Source organism: Dermacentor albipictus, chromosome 10 (genome assembly GCF_038994185.2).
Source record: "Dermacentor albipictus isolate Rhodes 1998 colony chromosome 10, USDA_Dalb.pri_finalv2, whole genome shotgun sequence".
In the NCBI taxonomy this organism is placed as follows: domain Eukaryota; kingdom Metazoa; phylum Arthropoda; class Arachnida; order Ixodida; family Ixodidae; genus Dermacentor; species Dermacentor albipictus.
In genome coordinates this window covers 21,022,779-21,038,977 of record NC_091830.1, presented here as the reverse complement: position 1 = coordinate 21,038,977, position 16,199 = coordinate 21,022,779, and the positions used below count along the sequence as shown (strand labels likewise).

The window sequence follows — 16,199 nt, the reverse complement described above, 5'->3', positions numbered from 1 at the left end:
GAAAAAGGCGTACGGCAAGTTATTCTCGTACTGTTGTTAGTGCACGGCAGAACGGCGTCCGTTGTATAGTTAGCGTCAGTATCTGTGACGGTTCTAGAAGAATACTTACTGCTTGGCTTCATGGGCAAGCGGTCACGTCTCAGTGGAATTGCTGCGCTTTCGTGGCAGCTTTGTCGACATTAAGCAGCGTGCCAGGCAATGGTTCTTTATTTTATAAAGTGCAAGTGTTGTTTACCGCATGTGTACATTCATAGCGTAACCTTGGTTTGGGAGCTAACAGCGGTAAACACGTGACGAAGGAGACATGGGACGCGCTGCTGGCTACTAGTTCGTCCTACTAGCTAACCTAGTCGTGTTTTGGTAATCTTGCTGCCCTTATTTACGTTATTTTTTTCTCCTTTACGGATTCTCGTCGCCGTGCCCGGGACACCAAACGAGCCCCTCTGTTTCCCAAATGTAAGCTTTTTATGCCTTAAAGCCACGATAACGTTCAAACTGTGCCTATCTGGCGCTGGCATCAGGAGAACTAAAAAGCCTCAGAATGCGTTCTAATTGTTGTTTCGCGTTTTAAATAAATAAAGAAAGAAGAAGCAAGAAAGAAAGAAAGAAAGAAAGAACAGCATGCCGCCTTAAAACATTGGCATCGACGCCACCTCCCTGCCCGTGTACCGGGAGATTAGCTGAGCTAAAGAGCTGCTCGCCGAGTTATCTCCCCTTCCGCTTAGCCTCCTCCGGGCGACTCTTTAGAATAAGAATGAGCGACGCCGAGGAAAACTGGTGAAGTGGAGAGATCCGGGATTTGAAGAAAGAATACACACACACTCAAGCAAAAAAAATGGTCGGCTGCCCACTCGTCGCTGGCGTGGAGCAGTGTTTCGCTCTTAGCGGGGTCCTGCCCCCATGGGAACGTGACACGCATTGCAGCAATGCTTGGCCACCGTACCCGGATAAAGGGAATGGATGGACACGTGCTCTGCGACGAGTGAAAGCGTGGGCTTCGCGTGGCTGCTACGTTGGCTGCTGTTTCTCAGTTTTTCAGCGAGATCCTTCTTGGGATATTATGATATTAATGTTTGTTCGATTCATCATCTCATCACTGTTGCTTTCTGGTAGATTGATACGTTCTTGCAGTGTATGTCGCCTGGTGATGCTCATGTCAAATTTAGTATTTCTAGTTGTGTAACACGCGCCTGTTGCCAGGGGCCCGCGGGACCACGTCGAGACAGTAGGCAGCCTTTTGGCCCCACGCTTGTGGACAATGATTGTCCAAAATAGGTTGAATGAAACCTGTAGCTGGTATTATAGCTAGATTAACACAGTAAGCTGGGCGAGTTGGTGACTGAATGTATTCCTAGGGGTGGGCAGCGTGACCCGGATGAAAGGACAAAAGGAAGTGCGCTCTTATCGTCCGCTTCCTTTTGTCCTTCGTTCGGGCCGTGCAGCCCACTCCTAGGAATATGTTATACTTGGCTATTAGCTTTTCAGCGCATTCACTTTAAGTTGTATGACGTTGTAATCACTGCAACGCGATGTTGCTGAACCAGGCTCTGCTTCTATTTCTGACCTTTTTGCTGGGGCATTGATGTGACCATCATTGACAGCCTCTACAGGTAGTATAGGCAGCTACGTCGTCTCGGACGCCGGGTTTACCTGTTCATAGCTTGAAAGGCACCGCTCAAGGTAAGCGGATCAAGATAACTGCCAGCCTTTCCTACGTGCTTATTATACCACACTATGGCGGACTCGATGATGGGGAAACCCATACTTCAGTCAACTGCGAAACGAAGTTTTCTCCCAGAGATCAAGAATTAGTTCTCTCCCAGAGATCAACAGTTACCCTGTTCTACGTCGGCTTAACTCATCGTAAGGCCGCCCCACATTCATCGTTCAGGTGAAGCTTCAGCATGGAGGAAGAAACGAAGTAGAATGGAGCCTCACGTGACCATATTGTAGCATTATTATAGGCGAATATGAAGGAGAAATAGGCCCTCGTCACGTATGTGATGGGCAAGCGTTAGATTCCAATCGCCTACTTTTAGACGCAGTGGGTTTTGGCGCCATCTGCCGCTGAAGCAAACGTTCGTAATGTGTGGCAATGAGATCTGGTAGCGCACCTGGTGCGCCGCTGTAGCGGCCGCAGACTACTGAATAAAGACAGCGTCGTTACTGCGAATCCGTTTTGTAAAATATTCGTTTGAAGGTTACACTAACTTTCTTGTTCATGACTAGGAGCGCATGCGCAGAGCGTGTTCATGTGCACGTATTGTTCCCGTCTCCGCCGGCATGCCACTGGCAGGGTGTGCCGAAGACGCAATGCGAAGCGGCAAAGCTGATACGACGTGCGCTACAGTGACACGGACCACCCACCGACGACAAACAACGGCCGCTTCGCACTTACGGACTCTGTATCGGTCGTTATGATACCGTTTGGACGGAACATTAAGCGGCGCTTATATGGAGGAGCAAAGCGTGCCGTCCTCCCTCTAGTTACCCAAGCAAACGTACATTCGAAGCAAGAGTCCCCAGCAAGGAAGTCCCCAGACGTTGCAAAAGGTCTCCAACAAACGTTCCGAGATGTCCGTCTTGCTACTCACGCATGCGCGCGATGCTCGGATAAATACCAGAAAGCAGTTCTCGTTAACCGAGGGTCGTTAACCGAGGGTCGTTAACCGAGGGTCCCACTACAGTTCTTTCACTTTGGGACCCTCGTCTGCATATTTGTCATGTAATTAATTCTTTTTTTTTTTGGAACCAATAAATCTGAATCTGAATCTGTGACACGCATTATCTGCGCGCTTCTTGTGCGGCTGGGCACCCTCCCTGGCGCCGTTTGAGCGCCGACGCCGATAGACGCCGGTAAACGCGCTGAACGTGGGGTGGACTTTTATGTATGCTTGCTAATTTTCTCATTTTTTTTCCGTTTAATCTAATACTCCGCCGCCGTATAGAGCTCGTTTCCCTACTGTTGATACGCATTCTGTTGATCTGATAGGCCACCGGTTATCCGCCCGACATTCTACGTGACGTGCTTTACTCCCAGCTTTTCATCTCCACTAGAATATCACCCTTTTCCCTCGTTTATAATAACAACGACGATATCGTGGCGCCATCTACATTGCACTCTGTGCGAATGGCGACTCTTGCCGCCAGGATTTCGCTGCACGCCTTTGGGACGTCACCTGGCGTTTTACCGCTTTTTTTTTTCTCTTGCGCGATTAGACATGTGACTCACACGAGGCTTCGGACAAGATGACGGAAGCTAGTGCAGCGCTAAATATAGCTTTTTATTTGGAGCGATAAGTTACACCTGGTTAGCTGCTTCGCGCCAGCAGTGACCTAGAGTATATACTGACATGACAGATTGCTGACGCGGTTTCCGGGGGCAAGCGGTGGCGGCGCGACGTGCGCTTTTTGTAAATCAACAAAGCAGCCTTTGGGGACACATATTTTTTAGTTGTACAGGCAGATGTGTTGTCGTGGTATTCCGTGTGGAACCGTTCGAGGTCCGGAGGCTTAAATAGTATATAAATCAGCCGGGACATAACGGGATCCTTCGTTATACGCGTGATTTCGTTATGGACGTCGTTTCTTTGCGCAGGTCATTTCGTTGCATGTTTTTTGGCAGGGGGGGGGGGATAATCAGATTTTTAGGAGGCTGCTGGGACCCAAGACCTCCCAGCCTGCATCTGAGGCGGCGGCACTCGCCCCCTGACCTGCGTGTCGGGGGGTGGGTAGATCACCTTTTCCGTTGGACATTAAAGTTTAGACTATCTACCTATCTTCGTTGCAGGTGCGTTGGACTGTATTCCTGTGGCCAAGGATGTGTCGGCGGCGGTTTTCCTCTTTCTCTACAACGTATACACGAGGGGCGCAGGGACGTACCAGTCGAAAGCCCGAAATTACATACGAACCGGTTGCTCGAAATTTCACAGTATAATGTGCGTCTCCCCTTTCCTTCCAGAACTTCCTCTCCGCGGTCAGCCCGCGGCAGTATGTATGCGCGTCTGGTAACATCCGCTTCTACGAAGCGGCCGATTACCATTCCTCGACCTTGATATATGCGGTTCTATCCGCGAGCGGGAAGGCAGGCGACGCTGACATGTGCAGGGCATGCACCATTTGTGAGTAGGCGGCTCTCTCTCTCTCTCTCTCTCTCTCTCTGGCTGCTGCCGCTGCTGCTGCTGCTGCAGAGTGCTACTGTAAAGTGCTTCCACTTTTGTTCGGATGGGGGTTACACGGTGCTTGAGCGTAGATTTGATCTGGGTGTTCACTTTTCTTCCGCGATTCATTCTGCACCACTCCTTTGCCTTCGCGAAAACCGAACTCTGGGAGTATCGATCGCATAGGGAGAGGGAGAGGGGGAGGGGGGCACACGGAGCTGAGAGCGCTTTTTACTTCTTACTCCGAATACAATGGAAAAAGGAGCTTACCCTTTTCTCATTCCTTAAAACATTATTTAGGTCCTAGGTTTCTTTTGTTTTCCTTTTCGACGGTGTTTTTTTTTTATGTTGTCTTTTTAGGCTGTCCTCGGAGCTTTGCTAGCGCAATGCCTTGGTTCGGCTGCCATTTGCATCTGGCGGGGACTGGGCGGCAGTTTGTATGGATGATGACAAGAACTAATAATAAACAAAGCTTCTGCGCAGGCAAAGTAATGCGCATCGAAAGCAGAGGAATGAAATATTGCCGCCTTTCTTTCATGTACATATATTTTTTTTTCTCCTTTTCTCCCCCATCTGGCTCCGATCACCGGGTCACATCGATCGGCCTCGAACTAGAAAGAGTGTCGCTTAGACGTTTAATTACCGTCCGGTCCCCGGGCCCATATATATAACGAAGCCGGAAGTAAAACATAATGGCACAAGACACCTTTTGGTCCACTTCCGCTCTCTGCAGTCTTAATTACCGCTCCCCCCTCCCCCGCTTTTTTTTTTTTGCTTATCTACCTTCCATGGCATCAATGGTGTTGCAAAGCGGGGTGGCTCCTTCCTGATGGGCTCTGGCTTCTGGGTAGCGCGACGCACCCGCGATCCTGGCGCAGGATCAACGGCCCGAATATGCAACGTGCACCAGTCCGCCAAACCTTTCGTTCGTTGTATTTCCGATTTGAAAAGTATAGCACACGTACGCTCGGTTTATGTCTTTATTCGCGAGAAGTGTGGATAAAAGATCTTTTCTGAAAAGGTATCTTGCCCTCTACACTATAGTGCAGGTTTCGTATGATTTAACGAGAATGGTAGCGGAAGTTTGTATAGTAAGATGTAACACTAAAGCCCTCAGTGTGATTCAATACAAGCGATATATTTAAGCGAACGACCAAAAAGATGACTGATGAAGGCATAACGACGATGACATGGCGATGAGATGCTTTACTGGTGGGAGCAGCATTCGCATTCTTTCGAAAACATTGAGGGTTGTATAGAAGGACGCGGAAGATGGCGAAAAGAAAACAAGATGACGATTTCTTTAATCTCCAAGCAGCAATAGGCGGGGCCCGCTCTGAGGCCTTTCCGATTCGTATACATCGACAGATCTGTCCTGTCTCCGTAGGAACTGATAGGCACTAGTGCTAGTTTAGAACTTTTTGCTGGGTGAATTGGCGCATGGCTGCAACTCCTCCTAAAACATAGGCACGTGTTAGTCGCGAGTGGTTGGTATTTCTCCGTGCGCACATTTTTTTTTTTTGCGTAAGAAACCCGCCGCGGTACTTTAATGGCTATGGCCATACGTTGGCCATAGCCATAGCCATAGCCATAGCCAGAGCAAGGTCTCGGCTTCGATCCCGACCGCGGCCACCGCATTCCGATAGCTCCGGAAGGAGAAAAGAAAAAAAGGTTTAAAAAAGTTTGTGCATCGTGCATTGGGAGCACGTTACAGAGCCCTAGGCGGCCAAAATTAATCCAGTACCTAAACGGCCTGCCTTCTCGTAATCTGATTGTTGCTTTGGTACGTAAGAACCGGAGAATTGTATTGTTTTTTCGCATAGAGAAACCGGCAGCCTCCTCAAATAGCCGTGGGTGTGGCTAAGGTATGCGGTGTGGCAAACACTCGCAGAGACGAGACATTCCCCCTCGGGGAATTTCCTGTCCGATCAAAAAACAGCAGCGTTATCGCCTGGAGCATTTTTGTAAGGTGGGTGTTTGTGCTTCCTCGGTGAGGCCATGGATCCGGGGCTGCCCCCGTTCTGTGCTGGAGGCGCATGCGCACTAGAGCTGCGCTTGTGCCCCCTTCGCAGTTTTTTGTGTTTTGTTTGTTTGTAGGTACTACACGCACCCCGGCGTTTAGTTCACTCCGCGACCGCTTGGGGTCTTGCGAGCGCCTTAGGAATGCGCCCGTGACACCGATTGCCCGAGGCGAGACATTAGCGTCGACGAAGCCGCCCACGACACGACGAGAGGTGGAGCGAAGAGAGAGAGAGAGAGAAAAAAACACAGGAAAACGCAAAACGAACGCGACCATGGTTAGCGACGATCGTCGCTAATGCCTTGGGTGTCTCACTTCCCACGCTTTTATGAAAGGGCGTCTTCTCTGCCCCACTCCCCCTCCCCTCCGTTTTGCGAGTGCTTGTCTGCAGCTGGCTGCTGTGTCCTATCGAGAACACACAAGGTCGTTACCCGTTGCCCACTATACCGCTCTACACAATAGGCCGCCACCGACTACCCTTGCCCATATGCGATGCTAGCGCCCCCCTAGAAGGCGCCACTGTGCCGTCGCAACTTTTGGTTTCTCGCGGAGTGCTGCAACCGGAGGCTCGAAGACGGCATTAGAAGCAGCCGAGTGTCGGAGGTCAGCTGCTACGTGGGTAATTTCGCGCGCGCACTTTTGCGTAAGCGTCGAAGAAAGCGTCGCTTGACACGGATTCCCGCCGCCATGTGCGTGGGATCCGCCCAGCTTTTTCTTTTTGTCATCGTGGTTTGGTTTCTTTCCTTTCTGAAAGTTATAGGCTTGAGTTAGTCTTGCCGTCGCATTGAGTAATGGGACGTAATGAGTAACAATGAATTGGCCGAGCATTCCTGGCTTTCATGAGTGCATATTTAGCGCCACCCATACGAGATTTGCTCGAAGAAGAAAGAGCATGTTTGCGGTACACGTAAACACTTGAACTGATTGATTGATTCATTCATTCATTCATCGATAGAACGAATGAACCAATGAATGACTGAAACACTGTTATCGTAATGGCGTTGGGAAGTCAGGCGCTGAGCTTTTCCGGAACGCGTTATGAACGACTGCCGCACCGAGACACGGGTTCGCGACATGCGGGTCCGAACTCCAGTGTATACCGGTCCAACTAGTGTTGCGATACCTTTGTTTCTCGTTTTTTTCCCGCGCTTTCGCCTGCGCAGCACAGGCGTCCTTCGTCCCGGCCGATATTCGCGCGTTTTTCCCCCGCCAGCCCCGCGCGCGCGCTGGTGACCTTAACCCCGGCGGCGTGTCCGATCTCTATCAGAGGACCGGTATGCGGCGACACCGTAAACCGACAAACGCTCATTCGCTCGGGCTCCCGACTTAGCAGGAAAAAAAGAGAGAAAAGAAAAAGAGTCGTAAATGTAGAGAGGCGAGCAGGGATCGGATGCCGGCTGTTGGCGTTTAGAAAGCGAGGTGACCGTAAATTTTCGAATGTAGCAGCCTCCGTTTACGTCCGCACGGGACACGGCACAATCGATATAATAATAATAATAATAATAATAATAATAATAATAATAATAATAATAATAATACACGCGAATATAACGTCGAACTAGCTCATTGCCCGCCATGGTTGCGTACTGGCTTTGGTGTTACGCTGCTGTAAACATGAAGTCTCGGGATCAAATCGTGGCCTCTTCGGCTGCATTTTGACCGGGGGTGGGGCAGAATGCCAAAATTTGGAGGACGCTTAAGCTTCGCCTTTTTAAGAGTGGAACGCGCTAGCATTCAACGATCCATGACAGATTCGTCACGCCTCCCGGCAACTGCAGCTTACGTAACGGTAAAGTTCACCGGGAAACGGTGACGGCGAGTGCTATGCTTGGTGTATGCACGAAACTTCACGAGATGGGGGGCCACCCTGGGCCGCTGCAATAGTGACAACTGCTGCAAGCGACCATATTGCCGACGTCACTCTGCCAGATTTTTTTTTTTTTAGGTTTTGCGTGACAGAATGTTTTCTCGTACATTCAAATTACAATCCGACGCGATCATGTCTGTAGGTTGTGTGTAAGTCATACTTTACGATTTTTCTGCGTATTTTGCGTTGAGAAATTCAATTAGTTCAGTAACTTCCTTGCGCCGCATGCAGGGTCGTAGTTGGGTGTACGTGGTTCATAGTTCATTTTGTCGCAATGACGTCCGACTCAGGACGCGGGTCGCCGACGCCTTATTTTCTGCGACACCGAGTCCCTTAAGAATATCACGTTAAAGCTACCCGTGTAACCTGCAGTTGCTTCACGGTTAAAAAAAAAAAAATCACGTGGTTGAAATTATTCTGGAGTCTCCCACTACGGCGTGACTCATAATCAGGATGTGATTTGGGTACCTAAAACGCCAGAATTTAAATAATGTTATCTAACCCATTGTACAAATCCTCGCCACCTAAAGGCTTGAATGGGGACGCAAGGTTGTTCAGCTGCATGTACTTAAATTTCTATATGTGTTTCCTCAATTTTGAGCACCAAGTTTCTTCAGTATGCTATATTGTATATCGTTTGTTGTCATCGCGTTTTTTTTTCCTTTATTTTTTTTCGGGGGGGGGGGGGGGGGGCACGACGTATGGAGAGATGCATCCAGTCAGACACTGCTTGTTTCCTGAGTAACTCACTATCTCGTATAGATTGTAGCTATGACTTTAGACAGTCGCCGTTGCGTAAACATAACTTCGTTCGTGTATTACCATACGCTGCCCTTTCATTATATATACTTCATGTTTGTTACAAGCACCCCTTGGAAGCTCCACTCTTTTCAAGGGCCCCGACTTGGGCTTGCTGTATTATCTGTAAATATATTTGGGATGTTCTTAACGCTGTCCAGTTCCTCCAGCCGGCGTTTTTAAGACAATCATAGAGGTCGCAGCGGCGAACCAGAGCTAGGGATATTTTAGTGTCTAGGATATACCCATATGCACAACTACAACCGCGAAGTACGAGAGTCAGAGGCAGTAAAGAAAGAGCTGTTGACTACTCGTACAGCTCGTGGTATTACAGGCGAGACCGACAGGAGGAGACGCACACGCTTCCGTGTTCTCTTCCTCGCACTGTACCTCTATATAGGGTCACGAATCACCACACCAAGGCGAACGTTCAACCCGTTTGGAGAATAAGGGCTGCGGGAGGCATAGAGTTTCTCACTGTAACACCTAGAGGGAAATATGGCGTCACCGTCTATGGGAGTTTCCTTAGGGGCACTGTGCCGTCATGGGAATGACGGTATATGTGTCTGCGAGGGTTGTGTTGGTGTTGTAAGAGGCTTCGTCTAAAACGTGGATATGGCTACACAAATAACGCGCTCTTAAAGTAAAAACTTCATGAAATGTTTCAATTCAGGCATATTATATATTCCAGTGAAGTTTATTTACCTACAATGCATAACGAAGCGAAGACCAAAGCTAGAACAGACTACAAACTGTTCCAAAGCGAGCACGAATTTTGTCGTCTGTCCGCCAGTTTTAGCGGCCCGCTGATACTTTTTACGTTTCATATAGTTGTACATGCAATAACAAGTTCTCGTACTTAAGCAAAACACGTTTTTGTGTAATAATAAAGCTAAAACGGCTTTTGACGTGCTGTTTTAGTAGAAAATTAATCATTGTGACAGACGGAACGGTGCTTGCCTAGTTCTCCGAGAACGATGCCAATCCAAAGTCACAATATACCGGCATTCCCATGCGTGCACCACAGCGCAGCAGCACCAATATTTTTTCTCTAGGTAGTATAGCGAGAAACTCTATGGCGGGAGGTTGCTAACATTCGCGTAGATGCGGTATGCGCTCCCTTCGCCGCATCTGACGGGTTCCTCCGCTGTGACTCCGGCGAGCGCTGGCGTTCCCGCCGTATATTCTCCGCGCCGGCAAGCGAACTGGGCGCAGTCCGTTCCTCTAGCCAAGCCGGACCGGCAGCTCGCGCTGTTTATCGTCGAGCGCGCGAGAAAAAGGACGTTGTTGCGTGTGCGCGCGTAAGTTTTCTTTCGCGGGCACGCCTCCCTATTATTTCTCTTTCTTTTTTTTTTCTCCTGCCGCGCTGTTTGTCGCGCGGTCGTCCGAGTCTCTCTTGTTCGTCGTCATTCTGTTTGTATCTCGTGTAACTTCTTCGGTGTGTTTCCCGCGGTGGGCGCGCTGGTTCCCCCCTCGTTCTCGATCTCTTTGTTTGTTGTGCTCCCTCCCGACTTAAGTCGCTTTGGTGCGTGCTTGAAATTGCGTTGTCGTTGTCGTCGTCTTTGTGACCGTGGGTTTGAAGTGCGCTGAAAGGGGCTTTCGACAGCGGCGAAATCTCTCGCCGCGCGCCGTCGTCTTGCCCCTTGGGACGGTTGGTTTTCTTTCCTTTGTTTTCTTTGTCGACGTCCTAGACGTCCCGAGACGCGTGGTTTCGACCTTGTACCATCGTGATGGTTTCTGGGATGTTGGCACCGCTCATCGGTCGAAGTGTACTACCTCGACCCTCGGAAGTCCGTGTCGGTGGCTGGCTCATAGTTGCTGTTGTAACTACGCCGTGACAGCCAGTCGGTTTGCTCAGGCTTGCGTTCGTTATCTCCGCATTTGGTCACCCCCTTTCATTAACGCTAAGGACAGTGCTCTTGTACTTTAGTAACAGGCTACACTTTCTCACGAAACTACCGAGTCCACCTAGCGGCCGGTTACTGCACTAATAGGTCGTTTGGCGTCTTCCCTGTCGTCAAACGCGGAAAACAGGTCTTTGATTACGCTGACGTTGTTCGTGAACTTCTCTGTGTAACCCCATTTGTACGTAGAAGTCTCTAGGGCACGTCCTTGGTTAACATCTCTACCCTTCCCTTCTCGTTTCTCTCTCTCTCCCTCTCGACTGCGCAGCATATATTGTTACCATTTTCACTTATCATTCGTTTGGCGCTGTTCTATCAGAGGTAGCTGTGGCAGTGTTCTGTTTTCAATAACAAAATCGATCATTGCCATTGCGCAGCCATTGTTGAGTTGTGTGTAGCAATGAGGCTGTCGTTATACCGCGAACCTTTCCTCTCGGGTTTGTAACTTCCCCTCTTGATAATCGCATCCTCTCACGAGCTGCAGTCCCGGTTTGCGATATTGCGATCTTGCATCGGCGAGGTATATACGTCTCACTTCCTCGATCCGCGTTTCCTCTTTGTATGTCGCGCACGCTCGCTTTTTTACGAACAGCTGTTTAGCTCGAACAAAGGCTTCGCCGGCACACCGCGATCATTCAGTTGCAGGACGCTCTTCAGGCCCCTTTCGAACGACGTCGCGGAGCCTCGGTGGCCCAATTAAAGCCGCCGAAAGAAAGTTTTAATTGATTTACGGCCCGTCCCTACTCGCTCCTGCCCTGGTAGCCGTGTGTCGATTCGTTTGTCTCTTATTCCGTGACGTGTCGAATCGCGCGGCGTCCCTTTGATGTTCCGACCCGACGCGTTTTCAGATACTCGCGTCGGCGGCTTGTGCTGCCGCTGTGGCCGCGTCTTGTGTTATGAGGTCGTCATAAGTGGAGGGGGGAGGGCTTGTTTTCCTAACGCGTCCGTTTTATTGCTCGGAAATCCCCCTCTCCACCTCGATCTCTCTCTCTCCCCCCCCCCCCCCCCCCCCCCCCCCGCCGTGCCACCCGGCACAACACGGCGCGAGCGGCGCGGGAGCGCCTTGTCTTGCCTCGGCTTCGGCTTCTCCTCCTCCGCGGCTCGACTCTCGCTCCTCTCTCCTCCCTAGTACTTGCCGGAGGCGAGGCACCACCACTACCGCTGCTGCCGTGAGCCAGCGTCTGTAACCATTCGCGCTGGCGCCTCTGCGTGCGGCAGGCGTGCTCTCCCCGTCCTCTTAACCGGTGGGGCTGTCGTTCTGGAAGTCTGCTTATCGGAACTTCGGCGAACTGCTGCTGCTCAGTGTGCTTGTGACATCCGGTTCCTCTTTGTTCGAGTTCCTGTGTCTTCCCACCTGCCAACGGACGGGAGGAGCAGCGCGGAATCGCGAAAACACGAGTTGCAGACCTCGCAACCGTTCCTCGCGTTCGGAAACGCGGCAGCAGTCTTTTCCAAAGTTTCGTGGAAGATCCTTCGGTGTGTCGCCGGCGCGTTCTCACGAAAGCCAGGTGGCATCGAGGAGAATTCGGTTCTCAGGTTGCGTGCGGTGTCTCTCTCGCGCTGTGAAAGAGAATCGCGACCCTCCACGCGTGGCCTCTTGATCAAAGGCCGCTGTCGTTCGTCTTCGGCTGAATTGGAGCTTCCCCCCCCCCCCCATCCCCCTTCCGCTCTTTGGTTTATGGAGTGTCGTGAAAAGTGTTTGTGTGTGCGGTGACACCCGTGAATTGAAGGCAGCCCGCGAGGCTCTGTATGCGTGTCAGCGTTTGCGAGAGCCTTCTTCGGCGGGCAGGCGTCGAATACTACAGCCAGGACTCTGGGTTTGCCACCTGTGCGACCACCTTCGGGTGTACTCGGAATACCACTGTGGTTCGTTCAAGAACGGATGCGTTTCACCGTTGGAAGTGCGTCATCAGTTCGGCTGCTGTGAGCTCTTCTATCGAGTGAACTGTTTGTTCTTGGACGCCTTGAAGCTGGAACGGTAGATCTAGGGCAAGCATCGCGTAGAACGAAGGCTAGCGGCCGGCATTGATTTCCCGCTAGAAGAACGCCTCTCGTCACTTTTACCCTACCGGGCGCGCGAGAGGGGTCTAATCTTCCACGGAGGCGGCTGTTTGGTAGTTGTGTGCGCACGATTCCCTGAAGTTTGGCTGCGCTATTCTGATGTTTGCATTTGAGGCATATGCGGTGGCCTTTCTCCTACCATCTCTGCCGAGTTGTAGCTTTTCATTCCCATGAAAACCGGTACAGTGCAGCTTGCACAATGCGAATGCGGTTCACGGACGGATTCACTTCTTGTTCGCCAACGGTGCTTCCCTTCTAAGTGGAGCTGCGTGATCTTCGCGAAGGAGAGCGTCTCATTGTACAACGAATTCGAGACACACGGATCGTCAAAAGCTGCTCGAGCAACTTTGTCGCAACGTCATCGTGGGCGTTTGGGACTTTCACTGAACTGCCGTCGCTTTCTTCTTCGCCCGTGCCTCGTTTGAGGCAACAAACTTTGACCTCGTGCCGGTTGCCGCGCGCTCGGTCTTACCTGATCGCCGACTTTCGATTTCGACTCGTAACTGGGACAAGGAGAACAGACTGAGCGCGCTGTATATTGCACTCGCTTTCCCCGGCACCGTCACCTTAACAAGGCTGACCACGGAGGGGGGTGGTGTTTCTATGTCCGGGAAATAAAGAGGAGGAACGGTGGGAGGGCGCCAGTCAAAACCCGCGAAGCGACTAATCTGACCTAACTTATGGTCCCGTTTACCACCCCCTCTTTACCGATTGACGGAAGCAGCGTTCGGGCCTTGCCCCGTCATAGGCAGGATTGATCCCTACATCGCGCCGTCGTCGACTTGACAGGCATTGTGTGAATACGACGGTGACTCGACTCCTGTCCGTCCGCCTGTACCGGCCTTCCACGGTGCCACGATTGCTCAGACTTGACACCCGAGTGACTTGTGTATGTAGCCGTGCTTTGCGCGTCGAGGCCTTTTCCTTACTGCTTTCATTACAAGGAGAGACGGACAGTTGACGACGACTTGTCAGATCGCGCCAACGTCACCCTCACAAACCGTCGTCGTGTATTTTTCCGCAGCGAGGTGGAGGGTGTCGACTTCGCGTCGGTCGGATGTTTATACCTGTCGGTTCGCCGAGCTGCGCGCCGATATGTGAACCGTGTCTCTCCGTCAGCCGCGTGTTTGTGTGTGTCACGCGTCCAGTCGCGACGTCATCCCGTACCGGGCAGCGGTCTCGCGCGTGCAGCTGGTTTCTAGCGACCGCTGTTGCGCCGCGCGAAACGAGAGCCCCGGCAGTAATTAGCCGGCGCCGCTCGGTGCGTGCTCGTTGCTTGCTAAAGCCGTTCTCACAGACAGGCGGGCAAGAAGGCGCGGACGTTGTTTACACTTCGTCGGAGAAGGGCCCCGCCGAAGGCGACGCGCTCGGCAAGGGCTCGGCTAAGTTACACACTCAGGAAGAGGTTGTTGAAAGAGTTCGAAGACTTGATGCACGGGCGCCAGACCCTGCTCTACGCAACTGCTGTCCCGCTGGAACTACACTGCCGACGCAGATAGAGAGTTGGCGGATGACCTGTTGAAGGAGAAAGCCGAGTGCCTGTTACGCTGTTGTACAAGTTGTAGATTTTTGTACGCCATGGAGCCGCCTCCCGGGCCCATCACAAGCTTCTACGACCTTATGGTCGCCATACGAAACAGGTGAGCCTTTCTCTCTCACTCTTTCGCCTGGGAAAGTGCGCTTTGCCCACTTGGCAATCCGGAGTTTTCGCAGCTGTCTGATCGTACGTGTCGGGTGCAAACGCGAGAATTGACTGTACAGGTTTTATAGCGTCCTCCATACTAGAATATTTTCTGCCTCTTAAAGGTACCGTAAGTTCAGTCTTCTCTGTGTGACATTTGTGTAGGGGCAGCCATAGATTTGCCCTACTGCCGGTTCCGCATACACGCTACTGACATTCACAATGAATGGTGGGAGCGCGCGATTGCAACTCGCATGCTGGTCTGTGTCTTGTGACTATATAGGTATGTTTCGGTACAGCATAATAAGCATACGTTCCATGTGTGCCCACGTGGGAACAGCGCGACAGTTACTTTTGTCGTGTTCAATAAGCCCAGATTCAGGCTCGGACTAGTCGCCGCTTTAGAGCTCAGTTCTCCGCTAGTCCCAACGTTGGGGTTCTTTGTCGGTATGTTACTGTTCGCGGCGCTTGAGATCCGTAAGCCGATCCTCACGTCACTTGTTTACGTCATGTAGTCAGAAGTTTCCATAGAGGATCCTCTCTCTCTCTCTCTCTCTCTCTCTCTCTCTATATATATATATATATATATATATATATATATATATATATATATATATAGGAACTATGCGGATACGGGGGATGTGTAGAGCATACGGGATTTTTCAATGGCATAATGTCTACAACTTTTCACCCGTCACTCCTTTCGGAGAGATTAGCATTGGTGACCTCCGCAGTTTCACTGGTCGCTTATTTGGGCAAGATGGTAATGGATCTTCAGCTTTTATAGGTGCGCTATAGAAAGAACGGAAATCGAAGTAGACACCCGTGCAGCAAAACCGCTAAACATTCAGCGCGGGCAAATAAACTTGGCGAAATGTCCCGGTAGGCCTTAATTAGGCATGAATTGGTTTCACGCGCCATGGAACAACGCTGGGATTTTGCTGGCCTCTGTAACTAGCTTTGCAGCTACCGTTCAGTGACACATTTGGGCGTGAACCGTGAGTGTTGTGTATGCTAAGATAATTTATGTGGAGAAATAATTATCCATTGGAGAGTGTCATTAAAGGGGTAAAAAGTGCACACTGGACAGATATTACACATTACACAATTGGGCAGCAACAACTTTACAAATAAGCTTATCTTTAGAGGCCTGCTAACATTTACGGAAAAAACATTCTTTTTACCGTTTACACTTTCATCTGCCTCATTTATTAAGCGGTGTGTAAGGGAGTTTGTCAAAATTTTCCGGTAGTACCCGTTCACCTCGCGGAATGGACGCGGAATTTTTAGCGTTCACACCTACGCACGCGGAATCGCGAGGCGACTCGCGATTCCGCGTCTGAAATCGCCAGTGTGAACAGGCTGTTGCGGCTCCACGACGGAGCGCCCAGCGTCGCTGACATCTTGGCGACCGCAGCGCGGGCACGTGTAGTTGACGCGCCTTGGAGGCAGGCCGCGATTCATTGCGAGCCTCCCAGACGCACCTGCGTGTGGCGTTTTCTCGTTTGGACCGCGCGCTAGCTCTCTCCGTGTACGACATGTCTCCCCCCCAAAAAAAACTGAGTTCCTCGTTCGTTCTGTTGGTTTCTTCTGAGAAACGCCAATAGTGAGGGCGTAAAACCCGACGTGCTATTGGCGGGAAGGGCTCGAGTGCTGTCGCATATAACGCGGCCTTCCGAACGAAAGCAAAAGAGAAAGCGGGTCACGC

General features: G+C 51.0%; 1 protein-coding gene across 5 annotated transcripts in view; it reads left to right on the top strand.

Annotated features, from left to right (window-relative positions):
* Nucleotides 1–16,199, top strand: part of LOC135919705 (inositol 1,4,5-triphosphate receptor associated 2-like) — a 222,017-nt gene that overhangs the window by 169,514 nt on the left and 36,304 nt on the right. The gene's annotated exons all lie outside the window — the stretch shown is intronic.